This window comes from Perna viridis, chromosome 1 (assembly GCF_037379345.1).
Source record: "Perna viridis isolate PV_CMFRI_1.1 ecotype Kerala chromosome 1, ASM3737934v1, whole genome shotgun sequence".
Taxonomy (NCBI): Eukaryota; Metazoa; Mollusca; class Bivalvia; order Mytilida; family Mytilidae; genus Perna; species Perna viridis.
In genome coordinates, this window is record NC_142445.1 from 38189469 (window position 1) to 38200533 (window position 11065).

The following is an 11065-nucleotide window of genomic DNA, read 5'->3' on the forward strand; positions in this document are numbered from 1 at the left end:
TTGATCAAAAACAGTAAATGAAATGATTTTTTCTGAAAGCACGAAATCCTTTAAATTAGACGTTTTCAGACCTTTTTTTAAATCTCATATACACTATTACCGAGAAAGGTTAGTAAAATGTGAACAATGAGCTTATCTGAATTGTAATTTTTGAAGCTGATAATACCCGATTTACGCCCCACCCCCACCCCCCGCCACACATGCACCACAAAGACAAACGAAAGGCGTAAGGTGTGTCCGGTTAACCGGATATACGCCCCTTAAATTGGGAAACTTTGTTTGTTTACGAATTCTCTAAAAAATGTCTAGGTTTAGCTTTGTTCGGCCTATTCTTCAGTTTAGGACAACCCTGACATGTAAAACGGGATCTGTCCTTGCCATGATTTTGTTAACGGTTGTTAATTTGGATTGTTATGCATTACATCAATAGTTTTAGTTGTAAGAATCATTGTTTTGCCCGTCATTTGCCTTAAGTTTAAGCACAAAAACCAACAGAAAGACCGTTAGAGTTTTTTACAGTTACTATCATTTTCTCGATTGCTTCTTCTATCGGGAATGTCGGGTATTTTCTGTCAATCTGTTTTTCCGTTAGTAATATCTGGATAGATATTTTCAACAAAACTAGTGTTATAAATGTATTACATTTACATGAATATTTTAATCTCATTTCCAACAGTTAGCTTGGCAAGAATTACATTAGACCGCCGTTGTTCCCTGTGATTCCGGAAATAATGTTATCCGAAGCATACATTATTAAAAAAAACTGCTATTTATCATAGATTTGTCAATTTTCACCATATTTCCCATCAAATTAATTCAAATTTGACATGAAGCCGGAACGTTGGAGAAAGAACATTATCACCAAGTATACTTAATTATGGGGCAAAAAATAATGTTTCTCCTGTTCCTACGGAGATATACAAAGAATGTAAAAGTCACTTCTATCAAGCTTCTCGTTGCTGATACTACTAGGCTTTAGCCATAACCTTTGAACGAAAGGTGCAGAATACCGTGAACATGCTACTGAGTATGATACGCATTTGAATTTTTTTTCTTCACTCTAACATACACACATACAAAACAACGAACACCAATTAACTCAACAACAAATACCGTATTATACGAAACCGAGTCATTTGTGTCGTTTTCGTCTTTTCAAATAAGCTAAACTGCAAATGAGTCACTGCATCTATTGCAAACTTAAATTAAGAACTATATCTCCCCCAATTGTCTTCGTCCATGGACTGGGAGGGTCCACCTTGCACCCCCCCCGCCCCACTCATCAACTTCATGGTTATTTTAGGTACCTTTATACCTCCCGTTACCGAATCAATATGTCACCAAAGAATATTCTCGGATTCTTTTTCAGTATAAGCCTATATTTGTAACCCACTGGGTCAAAAAGACAAGGTTTATTTGTAACAAATTGTTTTAGCGTCTAAGCCTTCCAGGGATAGTATGTATAAACAAACTAAACTAATTTAGGTATTATCATTTAGCCCAATGTCTCAGCTTCACAGTGGCACCAAGAAAGTTGCAGTAATATTTAGGGTTTTGGGGTAAAATAAAAAAAAATATACTCCTACCCCGCGGAAAAATCAGAATTTTAGAATTTTTTCCTATATCACCCGTTATTTTTCAGAATACCGTAGTTTAAACAAGCTTTTGTGTGATACGGTACATTAATATGGTGTCATAGCTTCAAAATGAGCATATAGCTAAGTAATAAATATTTGAACTTTTCCAAATCAAGTTAGGTGGAAAATTGCCACCCCTACCCATGAAAAAAAATGCCTCAACATGAACTAATCTTAATTATGAATGCATTAAGTATGAGTTTTACGGTGTCAGTGGGAATTCTGTTTGATACTGCAACCAGTTTTCTAGGGGTAAGTGTAATATTTTTAACATTATTTATTTTATTTTTTTTATTTTTTTTATTATCTCAGCCCATATACTATATATAATCTTTGAAATTGGTTCTGTAGTCGTGCAGAACCCAAAGGGTATTTGTACTTAATTTTTATATACAGTAGTTATTGGCATAACTATAATACCGACAAATCCGATCTTACTAATATTATTGATTTATATCTCACAATCGTATGACGTCCAATATACTTGTAGTGGGTTCTTAAAATATACAAAAACAATACAATAATGTACACATATATATTAAGTATACATCTTTCTGTCTTTATTTTTAGAACTCAAAGTAGTTCTATCCATCAAGTGGCGTTAAAATCTACAATTAAAGAACAATAACTTCCCAAGAAATTTGGCGCGAAGGAAGGAGCTAGGAAACAAGTACTATCGTTAAAAAAAAGACAGCTGACGCAGTAAAATTTATCTTCTAAGTTTCTACATTTCAATCAAGAAAATAATAAATTGCACGCAAATTCAAATTTTCGATACTTTTTTTAACGCCACTAAGTTGTCAGTATTTGGCCAATCGGGAAACAGAATTGCGATCAGATGACTTGCGTTTCTATAGAAGAGCGTCCTTAAGGTCAAAGGGAAAAAGCGAAACTATACCGACTGTGTCGGAAAAAGTAAAAAAAGAAAAAAAAGTAATGCTAAAAATGTCAACAAGTAAAACTATAGTTTTAGAGTCGGATCAGTCAAATTCTGGACAGATTATTCCGCCTAGTGTCTCTGAGGTTTTTCTTACCAGAACCGCTAACAGGCCAGAACTTACATTTTTATAACACCGTCCGCTGCATTATAAGTTGTTTCGGACTTCTGTCACGAGAAGGATTAGTGAATTAGCCGGCAAAAAAAACGATCCTAGTATATGTTTTTTTTTTTATTTTTCCGGGTCTAAATAAAAGTTATATTAGGACTTTTAATACAATATAGAACAAGAATAATAATAAATACATTTTAATAAAAATAATACCATAAAAATAATTATACATATATATATGCACATTGTATAAAATACACATATATCATCACATTTAGATAAAAATACTTCATGATCTTTTAAAATGAAAAGAGTTAAAGGCTTCTTAAAAACTCTAAAAATGTTAAGACTTAAGAATTTACAAAATCTTACTAAAACAGTTTGAATAATCTAAAATAAAGATATGTGATCTTTGCCAATTTCAGTTATAAGTTTAACCTCTTAAAACTTTTAAAATAAATCTTAAATCATATATTATACATATATTTACAAAGTCTAAAAGAAAATGTATGAAAGCCAGAAAAATGTGTACATATACAAGTAGTATTCGTATATTTTTTTTAAATATATCACATTGTCCTATGTATACGGGAGAATATATTAACAGTCGAGTTCTAAACACGTGTAACAGAACCAGTGCTTTAATTTCGGTATTATATGTCAATTTTCCTCAATACTCAAGTGTAACTGTTTGTTAGAATCAGGCAAAATTGGAAAAAATCAGAACTATGCATGTCAAAACCCCACCAATCTGACAATATGATTTTACTCATTGATGTTTTCTTTATATGAAAAGACCATTATTTGTCCTCTGCATCACTGGATTCACTCAGAAATTTTTAAATAGAATCTTAGAAAAATGAGGTTTTGACAGAGTTATCTGCCCTTGAAATGTTCATTTTCAGTGCATTTCAATGAAATCGTAACTCAAAGGTCCAGCATGATATGGAAAATCTTGTCTGTTTTCCTTGATTGTAATGGTACTAATAGTCAAACTGAAGTCAAAATGATGGGTTTTTTTTCATATCATGTTTCACCGACTGCCTGATTCTTACAGGGACAGACACTTAAACCGTCACCGATCGCCGCTTTTGCAATGTTTTTTACCGACAAACCAAAGATGACGAAGTCTTCTTTTGACAATTTTTTATCTTTGTTTTTCTGGTCCCTTTTTAAGCAGTCTATATTGGCAATAACAGCTTTTGTAATCATTTAGGTCTTCCCCGCTTTTTAATTATACTGGTGGCAAGAAGATATTTGAAACCGTGTCGGTAGAGTCTGAGATCATTATCATCCCTCTCTGATTTAAACTTTGAGTTTTTTTCGGGAATCTTCTTGTGTTAATAAGAACAAAGCCACTATCTCACTCTTTCCGTTACCACCTACAGCAATAATGAAATAAATTAAGTGGCATCTTCAGATTGTTTGTCTTATACGTCGCACCAACCAATGTAACTTCATGAAATTGCTGAAACGTTGACTTCATTACTTCGTCTTGAAAGAAAACTGCCCTCAAATTGTTGTCGTCGTAAGTGATATACTAACCAATTGTACCAGGACATTCCGAGAAAATTTCATTGACTTGTTGCAAAGGTCCACCTGTTTTACACGTCTTCCCGCTCCATTTCTGTCAGTATATTATGCAAACTTCTTTTCCGTGTTTTGCATGACTTTGTAACATGTTTTTTTTATTAGCATTGATTTTAAACACATTTTCAACATCTTGTTTCTCTTCAGTAGATAAATGCCTTTGTTGAGGTAAGTATCAAAATAAGTTTTGGTTTATTTCATGGTTGTGTTCGTCGTTTATTTTCGAAACCGTAAGTAGTTTTCCATCTTGTGTTCAAGTGTGCAAAGCTGAATGTAGAACGGACAATTCCGCTCAGAAGTAGCTTGATAAGGACGTTGACCTGAAAAAGAAGTACCGTCTGCAGAGAAGGTTCACGTTTGAACAAGCCACGGAATCATTTTATTATTCTGGCTGATCAATAACCACTGTAACCACTGTAAACATAATTATTTATTCATTTTTCTTTTTTCCTTGATCAATATTATTATTAAATATTATGGAAAAAGAGCTAATAATAATTACAAAATATTTATTTTTTTTAATTGTAACAGTCATACTTAGTGCCATCAAAATATTCTTATTAAAATGTGTTATTATTTTTTATTTCATAAAACCCTAATATAACTTTTATTTAGAGCACAGCTCTATCGGATCCACTTTTTTGCTGGAACCGGATAAATAGCCACTGCCTAAGTTACTTTGTTATTCTGTTTTTGGAAGGCTTTGTAGAGCAAACCATACTACCACACATAAACAGATGTCTGACATTCGCTTAGGTCAACTTTTTTTCGGTGGTCTAGACAAGTATTCTATCACATGTTTTGATAAAGACAGGTCAAATATGAATGCTACCGTGCTCTATTGTTTGAGCAACTATTTAAGACCTGTAATGTAATTCTGCAAGAGAAACCGAATGTTTTACGCCTTTGTTGATGTTATAAATTTAACGGAGTCTATAATTTTTTTAAGTATGTAATGACAATATCATGATTCTTGGTGGAATAACAGCCTTCATAAGGTCTTTGGAGGTGTCTAATGCACTGCTTGAGTGATCATTAATTTACTGTGTACTCTAATTTTGAGTGTGTCCGTTTCAATTATAAGTATAACTTTGGTTACGCTTGTGTGTGTTCTGTGACTGATATATGTACTAATTTGTGTTATGTAAATTTGTTATTTTTTTTTTTGTAACAGTTACAGTGTATATTTATTTATTACTTTAAATCTTCAGTCCTGGAGGAAATAAGGAAAATCAATCAATCAATTTCCTGATATTTTTGTAAAAGTTGAACTTTGTCTTCTAAATCATCAAAATCATCGAATTGAACCTCTTTTTCATCTACCCCATACTCGTAATTCATGGAGGTGAATACTGCCAGATGTATAAATATAAGAGCAAGTGATATTGCTTAACTATCCTTTGGGTATATACCTACGTATATAATGACATTGCGACTGTTTCCAGCTCTGAATAAGTTAAATTCCACTGCATCGGGCTCTTTTGTTTGTATCGTACATTCATTGGTCACGTGACAAAGCCATATCTTACACTTAAGTCTTGGTTTTTCAAGTATTGGTCCAGCCTGTTTTTAATGAGTTTACCTAAGTTGCATTGATGACTTTGTTTGATAGTTTATCCCATGTTATGGTTAATCTAACAGCAAATGAATGTTTCCTCATGTTTGTATTTGATCTTTGGTGGAGCAATCTATATATTAGGGTTTTTTCTTGTGATGAATCTTATATTAGAGTTTTTCATTAATTTTAGGGACAAGCTATTTTCTCTGTCATAGTAATGGACAATTTAAATACCTCGATCTCTTATTCTTCTATACGATAAAGTTGGTAAGTTTAGTTTCTTAAGTTAGTCTTTCTGTGTATGACAGGTTTCCATCCCGGGAAATTGTTTAATTTGGGTATTGTTTTTAACGCTTTCTGTTTCCTAATTGATTTGATCTTCTAAGGCGCCCAAACTGAACTGACATAATCAAGATGTGTTCGAACTAGGGTTTTGTAAATGGCTGAGAAAGATTTTTTGTCCAGATGTTAAAATGTCATTCTAATTGCTTGTTTTATTGACATTTTCACATAGATGGGGCCAAAGATAACCCTTGCGGTATACCCGACGTCACTTATTTCTATTCAGAGTTTTTACCTTTCACAGTAACCTTTTTGGGTCTGTTATTGAGGTAATCTTCTATCCATTTTATGGCATCACAACCAATTCCATATCTTTCGCATTTCCTCAGGAGCTTTTTGTGAGGCACCTTATCAAAAGGGTTCTGGAAATCCATGAAAATACTATCCACATTTAGACCTTTGTCTAAGGCTACATATTCAGAACTACAGAGCTACAAAAACTCACTTCAAAGTTCACAGATATGAAATTGATTGAAGACTTCAAGATGTTTATTTTAAAAAGGAAAGAACTCTATTTATATGTCAATTTTCCTAAATACTCAAGTGTAAGTGTGTGTAAGAATCAGGCAAAATGGGATAAATCAGAAATATGCATGTCAAAACCCCACCCATCTGCACGTCATGACAATATAATTTCACTCAAGGATGCTTACCCTATCAGAAAAGAACCATTATTTGATCTCTGCATCACTGGATTTTCTCAGATTTTTTTTTTTTTTCAATAGAATCTTAGAAAAATGGGGATTTTGACAGAGTTATCTGCCCTTGAAATGTTCGTTTTAAGTGCATTTCATTAAAATTTTAACTCAATGCACCAACATGAAAAGGAAAATCCTGTCTTTTTTCCTTGATTCTGATGGTACAAATAGGCAAATTGAACTTTCAAAATGTTGGATGTTTTCATACTATGTTTCACCCACTGCCTGTTTCTTACAAGCACTGACACTGATAGGTCTTCTCCCTTTTGAGAACACTGAACAACCTCACAGTAGTAGATGTTGCAATATACATTGTCAATAGGACCAAAATTAGTAATTTAAGCGTCCGTCGTCTATAAATCTTTTCCTAAATCCATCTGATGCGGACAATGAAAACGAATCCGCCTTAGGCCCAAGGTATGAAGAAAGTGATTACTGCATAGTGAAGTCAATACGACATGCACGTTGACGTTTACATTACATACATATATAGTGAATACACACTATTTCCGCCAAAGATGGATAGGACGTGTACAACGTTTTGTTGCAAATCCATAGATGACATCTCACTCGAGTCTCCTTTTCTCTCGTTTTCCCGACTTGTTACTTAATTGTTGCTTAGCCGATGTGTACACACGGTTGTTGTGACGTAAATGTAGCTGCGCCACTGTTGTGGGTGATGAAAAGTATACATGTACATGTATACCAACTGATATTTTAATCTCAAATTTTAATTCCTACTACACATTCGCTCTAGTTGCCCATTTGCTTTTGTTACTTTGTATGCATGATTTTAGTTACTTCATTTTTTGTTGTTGTGTGTGTCTGTTTTCCATGTCTGGTCTTTGTCCCTGGATTGCATTCTTTTGATTACCGCTATAATCTTGGTTCCCTTGATTTTTCTTTATTTAGTCTTTTTCTTGTAGACAATGTAACTTAAGTTTTTTTTAAATATGTCGGTAATGATTGTAAATCAGTGCAAATTTTGTCTGTATCACAGTGATCACGCAAAACTAAGAAAAAATCAAAGAACTCATGTACTGAATCAATCTTTATCGATCGTTTGATTTTTTTAAGCCTTGAAGAACCCGAAGCTTTATTTTCTTTACAAATGGCCGAAAAAGCCCATAAGAATGATAATTACAAAAAGCAATGTCACCAGTTCTAGACAACAAATTAACATCATTCCCGAGATATGCATTATCGAAATCCCTATGCTATCATCTAAACATAGTTTCATTTTTATTTGTCATCCATTTCCGGGTTTCCTATGTGACAAGGCGGTAACCGTACTCAAATACACGATACAATGAGTGATACATCGAGATGTTTCGGGGGCTATATGCTACCTTTCTGTACAACGTTTGCCAAAAAGGGTATGGCAAATGATAGCTTAGAACCCTTTTCTCTGTAAAAGTTTCTTGATCGGATACACTGCCCCCTGTTTTGTATATATTTGGATTCGCTACGGCTTGCGTAAAATATCTAAAAACAGCTTCAGCATTCCTCTTTATATTTCATTTCTGTGATCGATGAATATTTATAGCCTCGCAGATTTTTCATTTTTAGCTAAACATTAAATAGTGTATTATGCGTCAAAAAATAAATAGACAACTTGAATATATCGACAGTGAACGACTAAACAGGTATTGATAAATTGTTAGATGTCAACTATTTTCAATCGGATCGTTGTTAATACAAATGTACAGTCACTTGTGTGTACATGCCCAACTGACCATTCGTATTTAGTTCATAGTAAAAATTGTTTATTGGGTTTGTATATTGGCGTAAATAACATAGAATTAAATTTGGTATATTAAAATACCTATAAAATGGACCTAATGGACCATATTCTGATCTTCGATCGAAATTGATAAAAATACCGTAAGTAGAATTAACTTGTAATAACATGAAAACTATAAAGTATGCACAAACTGAATATAATTGGCGAAGTAAATGATACAAGACGGTTGTCTTATGTTTTTAAAAAATTTATAACGGTTATTTCATTGATTTCATGAGCATTTGAAAAAGGGAAAAACATGCTCTTTTCATTATGTGGGAAAACATTTGACTTTGAGAGAATGGAACTTGACAAAATTTGACAAAAGGTGCCATACCGTAAAAAGAAGTTCGATTTGTGGTTATGCCTTGAACCATCTATGAGTGGGACCGCAAAAGTTTAATCGGCTGAATTTCTTAAATTTGTAAATGACTTATCAGTCATATGTTTTGCATTGTACTCGGAATTAACGCAATATGCAATCTACAACGTAACTTATTTGAAGAAAGTAACGAAAGGGGAATAAATCGAATGTAAATTTGAGACTTGTAGCGTCGAGGATCTAGAACTTGTGTATTTCCGGACATATCTATGAAAAGAAAGATAACTATAATGTATTTTTGTTACTATTCACATTACGTCCGTACGTTAAGTTTGTTATCCGATTATCTCTAATAAAACACTCATCCTTTTAACAGAAAAGCGATTCATCCATATTTGTCTATCTGCAAATATATAAAATAAAGAGTAGACATTTATTTTTTTAATACTTTACAAAATAAAATGTTGGTTTTTTTTTTACATTGTTGTATATCAATGCCCGCATTTGTTGATTGAGTGTATGTTGTTACTCGTACATCTATAGCCATATAGTAAATCTTACAGTGTAATTCAAAGTCAATGTCTATTGAATATTCCAATGAAAACATTATCTGACATCACTATGGCTATAAAACATTTTTTTAAAGAACATTGCGCGTGTAATGTATTTTAGTTTAAACGTATTTATTCAAGTATATAAGCACAAGCAAATACAGTATACACATTTACATACAAACTCATGGTAGGATTCGGAAAGAAGCTAAATAGCTTATACAAAGATCCGTGTAATAAAGAGCAAACTTGCACGAAGATGCTTATAAATAAAATGCCTGTGGAATGATTTTCTTAACTGACTAGTAAATAAGACAAACGAATAGAAAAAAAAGGGAATTACGAAATTAGTGAAGAGATACAGTACATGGAAGTCAAGCATTTATAAACCTTTTACTTTTGGTAAAAAAAAACTTCTACAATTTGTTCAGCATTTACAACATTTGTGCCATACAATAACACATTTACATTAATATATAGGTACATCAAGTGCCATAGAAAATATAATTTCATTTCGCAATAGTGTATATTTGGGACAAAAGAGCAAAAAATGGGAAGTTGACTCGAGATGACTACATGTGCAATTAGGGGACTTTACAATGGTTACGATTGAACAGCAATCTAATTAAAACTAGCTCTTGTACTAATTTCCCAACCAAACCATTGAAACACTTTATGTATCCTCAGACACCGAGGTGTACAAGAGGTCAGTTTTTTTTAAATACATCTTATAAATAGCAACAAAGGCGAGGTAAGGTGACATAGTAGTATTTGGTAGTTACTGAATAAATTAGTGTATATCCCAAGCTTAGTAAACCACGAGACTTTATTCTTAGACTTCCGCACGTGGGGTTTTTAAATCTAATGTTAATGAATTAAAATTAATTCAAATGAGTAAGTACAATACTTTATATCAGAAATTAATATACATATTCTTTAATCAATCTACACACATAGATGCAAGAATTTTGATAATGTTTTTGACGAAATATAATGAAAGATTGCGATATACACAAATATGGCAAGCCAAAGTGGACAAAAATCAATATTTTGTAATATTAGAAAATAAGTCTTTAATATTACAAAATCATTTTTTTTAATATTAGAAAATATTTTTTAATATTAGAAAATATTTTTTAATATAAGAAATTAATTTTGCAATATTAAAAATTCATTTTCTAATATTATAAAATCCTGATTTAGTAATATTATAAAATATTGCACATTTTGTAATATTGCAAACTGAATTTGTAATATGAGAAATGAATTTGAAATATTAGAAAATTAATTTCTGATATTATAAATCACTTTGCAATATTACAAAATCTGTCACATTTTTTTTATATTACAAAATTATTTTCTAATATTCAAAAAATCGTTATTTAATATGAGAAAATATTTTTTAATAATATAAATTCATTTTGTTATATTAAAAATTCATTTTCTAATATTACAAATTCATGATTTAGTAATATTACAAGATATCACACATTTATTAGTATTAGAAATCAATTTCTAATATAAAAAAAAAATCG

General features: G+C 31.9%; 1 pseudogene; it reads right to left on the bottom strand.

Moving 5' to 3' along the window:
* Window positions 1–3013: 3013 nt before the first annotated feature.
* Window positions 3014–6550, bottom strand: LOC148628645 (uncharacterized; annotated as a pseudogene).
* Window positions 6551–11065: the final 4515 nt, after the last annotated feature.